Genomic DNA, 9862 nt, shown 5'->3' with positions numbered 1-9862 from the left:
GCAGATAATGTACCTTTTCAGTACCCCTTCATTCTGCAGGTAGCAATGTCATGGGCAAACAAAGGTAAATCCTTTCCTGTGAACTGCCTACAGGCTATTTCATTAACCTTTATTTACAGTGCGTGGGTGGAATAGGTTACTGAAAGCCAAACTCCAATTGAAAACAGTCAATGCAGTGTCCCTGAATAGGATGCATGGGAATGAAATCAACAACAGAGCCAATACGTACACAATATATGAGCGCATCACCTAAAATGACTCCACCCTGTGTCATCTGATTGCGACACAGACAATTACAGTACCAGCGTGTGATTGATTTCATTTGGAATAGCTTTCAAACCACAGTGACAATTACTGCTGCCACTCACTGTTATATATAGCCACAAAGTTTGAAATCTGATGACTGTGCTTCTTGGCAGTCACATTATCTCACAGGTGCGTGCTCATGCAGCCGAAAAAGGCACAAAATCACGAAAACAGGATGACGAGACATTCAGATTTTCTAATTATACTCCAAAACACATATCAGTGGAAAGGCAGCGTAATTATTGTTTAGGTGACAGGCTTGTGATTTCTATTTCCATTTAACTATGGGTTCCTCCAGGAGGGCTTTTAACCTCCAACATCTCCACAACATACAATTAATATCAAACATGATGCGTGGTTGTGGGTGCAGATGTTGAAAAGAGCAATCTGTGAGAAAATACATTAAAACATATCACAAAAAGCCCTCTTTGAACAAGAGATACAATGGTACAATGCAATGTCTGACATAACATGCTTGAGTTAGATGGCATCCCTACATTAAAGCCTTCACTTGCTTACAAGTACACTCTTGTAAAACAGGTTGTATTTGTGAACTCCTTCATTAAAAGTCATACCTGCTTTTGGATTTATATAGCGTGCACAACCTAAACAGAGCCCTTCTAAAAATACAACTCTCCTAAAAACCAGTGTGAAAATCCAGCTGTTTATGTTGCCGGTGATTTGTGGTTAACTGAGTCAGAAATCCAAGAATTAATTGATTTAGACAGGCATCACTAAAATCAGAGGAACATATGTTAGTGTGAGTACAAGATGATATTTCTTGTACTGTAGTTTGTTTGGGTTTTTTTGTTGTTGTTTTTTTGCATGAATAAAAATGCAAATTTTCGCTCCACAGGCCCTTCAAAATGTTAATGTCTGTATAATAGATTCATTATTTCATTTTTATCAGACAATACCAATAGTCACAATTTAAGCCCAGTAAATAAACAAAACATAGCGTATCCTTGTCAAATTAAGGCAACAGGGAACTGGAAGTGCTTCACATGTGCTGGGTTTACCTTACAGTTTAGTTTGACCTCTAGGTCCAGGTAAAGGGTTAAAAAATATATTTGCCGTCTGTAAAAAAAAAAAAAAAAAGTCAAAGATCAAATGCATTTGAAACGCAATCTCTTGATTTAGTGTCTCTCTGGAAAAGCTATTGATCATTAAATACTATCACTTTTTATTATTCTTGTTTTAAAATTAATCTCATGATGCAAGAAAACAAGCAAGATCACATCCATTCGTTTATTTAATAAAACAGTTCACACATGTACAGCTGCTGGGATACATATAAGCAGTCTTTCTGTTTGCACCCAGACTGTTCAATTTACACCTGTCTATCACACCTCCTGTCAAAATGAACTTGAAAGCATTTCAATATTAAGCGTAACGAACAGTTTATAAGCAGCGTTGGGACGTGTCAGCTGTGAATCTGTGATTGTGTGCAGGTGACAGCAAGGTGGAGTGACAGACACAGCAGCGCAGTTCAAACGGTCACTTTCTGGTACCTAAACAGGACATCGGGTGATCAGCAGGGAGATATAACACAGTAATGTGTGGTGGTTTTCCACTTCACATTAAGGCAGTTTAATTATTTATTTGTCCATGGGTACCACTTACCTGAAGAAGGATGTGTACCCGTATTTTATTTTTAAGAAGGACTCAAGTAATGAATCTACAGAGAAATGCGGGTCACCTTCAATCCTCTCTGTCCTGGTTTATCACCAGAGAACTCTCTATCGTGACACGTGAGGTTAAACGCCCAGTTTTGCTTGATCCTGGAGGGATCCTGCCAAAGATTAATCCATAATGCCTGTGAAATGGCCCTTCATCCAACAAGCTGTGCTGAAAAAAACACAGACTGTTGTGTTCCCAAACACGCTGTGGCTCTCCAATGACCCAGTGCTGCACCACTTCAGGGAGCCCACACAACACTTGTTCTTCCAGCTGGAGAGGCCGTTTCATTTTCCGCCCTGGCAGCACGAGGAGTTCGCTGAGTATTTACACCTGCAATTCATTGATAAACGCAGAGCAGCATGGACATCAAGACAGGGTGTTTTAGAGGACAAAGCACATTTTAATTCTAATAACAAATTCTTTTTGTTTGGATGTAAATAGATCATTGGAAAATATAAGGCAGCCTGATAGAATACAATAAAATCACCATCATCATTAGTAGAAGTAGCAGCACTATTGAAACGACGAACATGTTAAGATTAATTTCTACTTGCATTTTATATAGAAATTTAAACGCTCTGTATATTTGCTTGTAATCTACGCCTCTCCAATCCTGCATCATGTCACACTGTGAGGTCAGTTCACAATAATCTGTCCAACTCCTATAATTTTTGGGTGGATTTAGTCAATTAATACACAAATAAGTCCAGCAGTGTTTTTGATCCATTTCAGCAGACAAGTATGACAACAGATTAAACATTATACTACACATAGGGAAAAAAAGAAAAAAGAATGAATGCTTGGCACTAGCGCTTTAATCGAAGCATCAGTTATCCTGACTCGTGCGTGAATGTGACGAAACTGCATGTATGCATACGCAGCTTTTGCTTTGACCAAACACAGGTCAAGGTAATGATAATATAGAGCTCAAGGTGCCAACAGCGACACAAACAAGCACATAAAAACAGGTAGGTCCCAGTCTCCTAGGAGCAGATAGTCACAAGAGACTTGCAGGTCTTGTTCAAGCTCCGTTCTCATTGGCTAACACCGGTGCTGTGTATTCACATACGCATGTGTGTTTGCATTCTTATGCCTGTGTGAACACTTGCATCAGAATTTCTGTGTGCTGCGTTATTTAATTTATGTGCAGGTCTGCTGTATGTGAGCGTAGTAACAAGAAAGACCAGTTTTTTCGTTGGTGTGTTGATCCCAAAATGTGTATTTTGAGGCACATATGATCACGTGTGTCCCTAATTATAATATCTTTTATCAAAAATTCCTCTCTTAATTTTTCTGCTCTTGTTTAACTGAAGAGTTTGGCATCTCGTGGTTATTGGTGAGGAAATGGCACGGCAATAGAAATCACCAAATCCCAGGAGAGCAAAGTGCCACATACACATGCAGTGGCCAAGGCCCGAGGGGTGTGGTTTCTTTCTCTAGCTGTTAAAGAAAGGGGCAGCTCAAAGCTATAGATAGGGGCAGACAAAACAAATACGCCCTCACACACAGGGACACACACACACAGGCACATGCACACACAGCAACAGCAGGTCAGAGAAGGGATACAGACCGGGCCACATGGAAGGAATGTTTGCCTTGGACCGACACTCTCGTGCGGAGGCTGCGACTTATGGCCCTCTTGACACTGAAAAATGGCTCTAACACAGCGGGGCAAACCAAATATACTCTGTCAGTCACTGACCATGTATTTTACACTATAACGCTTTCACTTTGGCCTTTACTTTACAGTGTAGCAGATGCTTATAGCGAGCTTGACAAATTCATTTAAACAAATGTGAAAAATGAAAAAAATTAAATGTCATTTTTATTTTTATTTACTTTTTACAGCGTTAAATACGAAATTGTTTAGTCACTCTATTCACTACAGAATAGTCTGAGGTGATGTTGCTGCTCTCAATTAGTAATAACAATACTAATTTTGTGGTATATTAAAAAACAGCAGGAAGGGTGAAAACGCTCTGCTAACCTGCTCGGTGTTACTCTTCAAACTTGGACAGTTGTAATCCAGTGTGTGAAGAGGAGGAAGAGGAGGATAGAGGAAATCACATCCTAAAAGAAGGTGAGAGGACACTGCATGGACCAGATATTTGACTCAGACTACAGACGGATTATGAGGATTGGGCAGTATAAGCCGATATAGGAAACAATGTGACGGTGGGGCTGACATATGAATGAAGTGAGGCTATGCAGTATAGCATAGTGTTGAGGAGAGACTCTTTTATTTTTTATTTTTTGGTCAGCTACAAGCTCCTGAATCGAAACTGAGCAGAAAGAATGCTTGGGTGCTGAACTAACACAGGAAACAATAGCCTAATTTCCCCACCAGAGCCAAGTGGGATTCAATGTTAACCACAGCAGACTTCAAAGGTGCTCATTTAAACAGCCCGGATGACATTTCACCTGCTTTCCACGAATCCTGTATTATTACAGCAGTAGCCCATGCTCAGTCCCTGCATCTATACTGCATTAGTGGTTGCCATGGTAAAAGTCCTCCATCCCGCATCCATCCTGCACAGACAGACAGAGAGGCACCACTCATACAGATTTCTGCAGGAGGAAATTGAGGATGGGAGAGACAGCTGAGTTACATAGCACTGCTGTGTGATGTACAAGCACTGTGATCTACCTGTAAAACCACGCTGAGATTTCATGCACTGCACTCTATCACGCCTCTACAGAGACGCACGACGTGGCGACGAACACAGCGAGCCAGAGCACTGGGAAGGCCACAGCTCTCAAGTTTCATTGTAGTGTTTCAATGCCATTCGGCTTCTTCTGAATCAATTCTACGGCCCGTCTCTGTTTTATTAAACACAAGGCACACAGAGAGGCAGAGCCGGCTTCTGCTGGATTTCACTCAACACTGCGAATATGTGGTTGACGCGCTAAGCTACCACACTCTTCCCTGATATTTTATTACATCTCGTGATGTCATGCTGAAAAATAAACTCCTCGTGGAGTGATGCTGGAGCCGAAGGGGTTTTAAAGCTCCTAAAAGTCATTTATCAACTGGATTATCGTCAGCAGCTGCTCATTAAAGCCAGTCACATCTGGATTTATATGCCATTTGTGTCACATCCACAGCAGGGCCTAATGACTAACATTATTATTGTCATATCATTATGAACTAGGAAATAAATTTAACAAGCCATGAGAGGGTGTAAATGTTAGTTTGATGGGAAATAACAAGGGAGTGAAATTCAAAATAGTGCTCTACAGAGATTTTTCTCTTTATTAGTGATTTAGTTTGAAATGCTAAACCCAAAAACATGACTCTGCAAACCTACAATGACTCCAGTCAGTAACTCATGGCACAGCGGCTGCTGATATAAGAGGGAAAAAATATATTGTAAAATAAAAACCCAATAACCATTTTTGCTAAATGGCCTGAAGAAAAAAAAAATGTTTTTGCATGTTTTTAACAAACCGATGTGTAAAGTTCTTCATAAAATATAATTCTGCATGTTTAAAACAGTAGAAATAACAGCGATGTTGACAGTCTAAGTGTCGATTATGATAAAATTTGTCTTAATAATTTCACAAATTGTTACAAATTTCCAATCATTTTATTATACAATAATAAAACGGCACGTTCTAGTTAAAAAAAAAAAAAGCTGAAATAAACAGCTCCATCACATTTATCTCAAATCATCTTTCCACGGCATAAAGCAGCATCCTGCATGGCTGCCTCCAGTTCACCTTCAGTTTAATCAATTTAGGAGGCCAATTTTCTCCCAAACCGACATGGACAAGGTTGTTATATCCATCTTATTAGCAGTGAATACTCTATCATTAGCAAATCAATTGCAGTTTCTATTCACAGTTGGAATGGGTTCAGCTGAGAGGGAGCTGAAAAGAATCGCCACCCTCCACCTCGGTGATTCACGCTAACACTGAGCCATACGTAAAGCGAAGAAAACCTCCTCTTGGTGATTGTCCTTAGAAGTTCTCTTGCGCCAAAGCAGCTTATAGACAATATTGTCAAGCTGGCACATAGACGACCTTTAGCATGACTGATCCTGCATAGAGATGAATGAATATATGTGTGTGTGTGTTGGAAATATGTGCGACACAGACATAAAACCAAAAAACTGAAAGACTGAAAAATTGACAGCAGTCAAAAGGGTTACGACACACACACACGAACAGGCCTCATTTAAAGCAACCTAGCTTCAAGATGTTGAATAGTTACTATTAGACAGAAAACACACCTTTAAAATTTTGAGTAATTAACATTCAAAAACAAATCTAAATGCTATCACACACTATGTGCACGTGTTCTAAAATTTAAATTCAATGGAGCAAAAGTCACACTTTATCAAAGGGACAAAGTAATAATTTGTTCCCTTTTAAACCTCACAGAACAACATCTTTAGAGAAGACGCACATTAACTACCGTATACGGCATTACACAACACATGCAACCTTGTGGAGTCCCCCTCTATTGAAATCACTTTCCAAAGACGAAAAAGCAGAAATATGAGGAAAATAAGTGGAATAAAGCAGCTCTTTGACTGGACTTTGACTTCAAGGCCTTGAAGGTATAATCAGATCACAATCGAATTCGCAGTACTTTAGAAAGCTTATCATTTAGTCTATCATAGACCAGGTTAAGTATATACATATAGACATATATAGATTACTTTGCAGTGATAAGGCATACAGAGCTTGATAACAAATCTGAAACATCTAAGTATTTATTATCTGTAGAGATAAGGCATAATATGCACTGTGATAATAAATATGAAAGCTTCTATTGAAATGATTTTAAATTTGATCCCTGTAAGAAGACTGACGAAAAACACGAGTACGTATGTATTAATTTTATTTTTATTCTTGTCAATGCAGTGCTGATCCATGGGAGTAGTTTTAAACCATATTATTAGTATCTGTGTGATTACCTATAAGTATGTAAAATACTGTATAATAATAGTGTAATTTATCAAAACAATCACAGAATCTTTTTAGACAGAAATAGAAAAATGTTGGGCATGAAATTAAACCGTGATGCTTTGTCTAGGAAGTTACGCAATTATGTGAAGAATAAAATGAGCTTAAATGATTTAGTTTGAGCATTAAGAGTAGAAAACCCCCCAAAAAATAATTAAGAGATGACCACAAAGTCACAGCAACGCACTGATGCCACCAAATGAGGTGCATTGCACATGTTAAGCTTCCTGAAAGCCAGAGGGGGAGCTATGCTGTTCAAAGGTACACAGACTATTTATCAGGTACAGTGTTTATGCTTTTTTTATTCTCTCCAAAAACAGTGCAAGACCTGAAAAATCAATCAGTAAGTAATTAATCCATCTGAATACAGTATCAAACAATGTACATAAATAATAATGATAACAATAATATAAAGATGGTGAAAATTACAATTACAAATGCGTACTTCACAATTACTTTTTAATAGAAACTATTTAAGAAATGTTGAATTTCTTCTGTCTTTTGTTAAAAAAAAAATCACACTCATATTTTCTGTGCTCAAATGCTCAGCAAGATTACCCTGAATATTATACTATATATAGTAAGGTGTGTTTGCATGTGTTACATATATCAGAAATTAAATACTGCACCGACTGCACTGTATAATACTGGAAATATCTTTAAAAATACAAATTGTAACGCTTTAATAATATATGGTTGTCAAAACAAAAAACAAAACACCTGCAGAGTGAGATTATTCATTTCATTGCAACAACAATGTCACTTTTTCTGTATTATAAAACAATTCATTTTAATGCAGATTGCAGCTGATATTCAGGTCCAAGAGCTTTTTAAATGTTGCATACCCAGTGAGATTCAGAAACTGAAACACTACTGGCATAATAATTCAGGCATTTTTATCTGCCGTATATAATAAAAAATGTGTTAAATAACAGATGATCGCAAACAACGATAAACAATCTTATTTTGACCACATGCAAAAAAACTGAGGGCGTTTTAAATGTATAAAATGTCGGTAAATATGTGAGCTGACACAGTGTCAGCCTCCATGCTTTTAGCAAAAAGATTACACAGCGAATTTGCACAAACTCCACCCTGCTATTGTGAAAAAGTCTCGGGAAACAAATCAGTATCATAAGAAAATTTTAAGTGACAGAGGCATGGTTATGGCTGCCACTTTGGCTGTGTGTCTCACTGACCGTCCGGTTAATCCACTTAAGACACAATGTCCACCGACCTTCTGATCTGACACAATACCTTACACAACGCGCTACTACAAACTCATCACTAAATGCATTTTATTACTTTCCCAGCACACACATACATATAAAATTCTACTTTTTTAATAGAAATTTTAAATATTGTAGAATCCCAAGATGAGAAATTAGCAATAAAAAAACAACAACCCAGGGTCGCAGGGACTTGGCTGTGGTCGGTGTAATTTTTCATGGTGTCTTCTCTCTCGTTCGTTCTCTTTCCATTGCATTTCCTTAACAAAAGCCTCTCTCGCACACAAACATCCACTCCACCGGGGTGACAGACAGGGAGACAAAATGGCTGAATAGTGATGGAGGGGCTACATGTTCCTTTATGTGTCGACTAATCAGCCAGCACTAACATGTGTCAACACTGCACTCGCACCCTCCTCCGAATAGGGACATTGTCCCTCAGAAAGAGGGGAAAAACTAACAATCTTTTCCGACATCCTGACAACGAATGAGAAATAAACAAATAAGAGCTTCATTCATTTATCAGAATACCAACAACGGAAAATATCGGGACAATAACTCTCACAAGGAAATGTCTTTTAGAACAAAACCACAACATTTCCACTGATACTTTTTCTTTCTTTAACAGAAACTCGTCCTCGTATGCTGTGTTTGTATGTGAGCTACCGTTGGAGGTTTTCTAACGACAGCTCCTGTGTGACAGCAGAGGGCTGGCCGACGGCTACCTTTTGAAGCTCGCTGCTGCAGCACTGATATCCTCCACACACGCGCACACATACATACAGTGTCATCAGTATTCTGCTAGACCTGCCTTTTCAAGCTCACTGCAATTTTATTAGTATAATCGACGGCAGACATCATCCTACCTACTATACATGAATAATCCTCTATATACCTGGGTTCCAGGACACTAAAAATAGAGAGGAAAATATCAAGAGACAGCGAGAGAGAGATTTAAAATAAGGAAATAATGAAGGGAAAGACAATAATACGCAACATGCTAGAGTGTCTTTTGTGAGCCTGCAAATTTGAGTCCGTATGTGAGCCAAGCCTATTCGCTCGACCGAGAGAGCAAAAAAAGAAAAGAAAAAAGAGGTGGAGAGATAATGAACCTGTGTCTGCTACTGCTATATGCAATCAGGAACTAACCTTGTGAATAATCAAGGCTTTGCAGGCTCAAGAGAGAGAGGGGGTGAGAGAGGAAAAGAAAGACACAGAGAGAATATAGCGCGAGTCTCTAATCCTATCAGTCCAGTCCATGGTGTGTGTGCATGTGTGTGTCTGCGTATATATATATGTGTGTGTGCACGCTCCCACTGTGAACAGTGAAAAAGTAACCTGGAATCAAAGCCTGAAAGCATCTGGGTTTGTGTTCGTGGAACAACGACAAACCTTCTCTCACTGAGGCCTCCTCTAAGTCTGAATCAGTGTGAGCCGCTCTGAGCCTTCCTCTGCCTCACCACGCATGTCCGGGGTTTTGTTTTGTGCCCGTGTCTGTCACATATCGATGCCGGTGCCTGAAACGGCTTTGTCTTCAGTGCATCGCTGTCATAGCTAAGCGAAAACAAACACCATCGAGTTTGCGTCCAGCGATTATGTTGCTGCTGGTTTGTCCGGGTGGGTCAGGTAGGAGAAGACGGTGACGGTGACACTGAAAATCATATTACGCTAATGAG

General features: G+C 39.1%; 1 long non-coding RNA gene across 1 annotated transcript; it reads right to left on the bottom strand.

The window, feature by feature from the left end:
* Window positions 1-1789: 1789 nt before the first annotated feature.
* On the bottom strand, window positions 1790-3752 carry LOC309717833. Its single transcript, XR_014279821.1, has 3 exons — window positions 3557-3752; window positions 1930-2316; window positions 1790-1817 (listed from the first exon to the last, which is right to left on the bottom strand). It is a non-coding gene; the product is annotated as an uncharacterized lncRNA (long non-coding RNA).
* Window positions 3753-9862: the final 6110 nt, after the last annotated feature.

This window comes from Aulonocara stuartgranti, assembly GCF_965226115.1.
Source record: "Aulonocara stuartgranti genome assembly, chromosome: 11".
Classification (NCBI taxonomy): domain Eukaryota; kingdom Metazoa; phylum Chordata; class Actinopteri; order Cichliformes; family Cichlidae; genus Aulonocara; species Aulonocara stuartgranti.
This window is presented reverse-complemented; position numbering and strand designations above follow the sequence as displayed.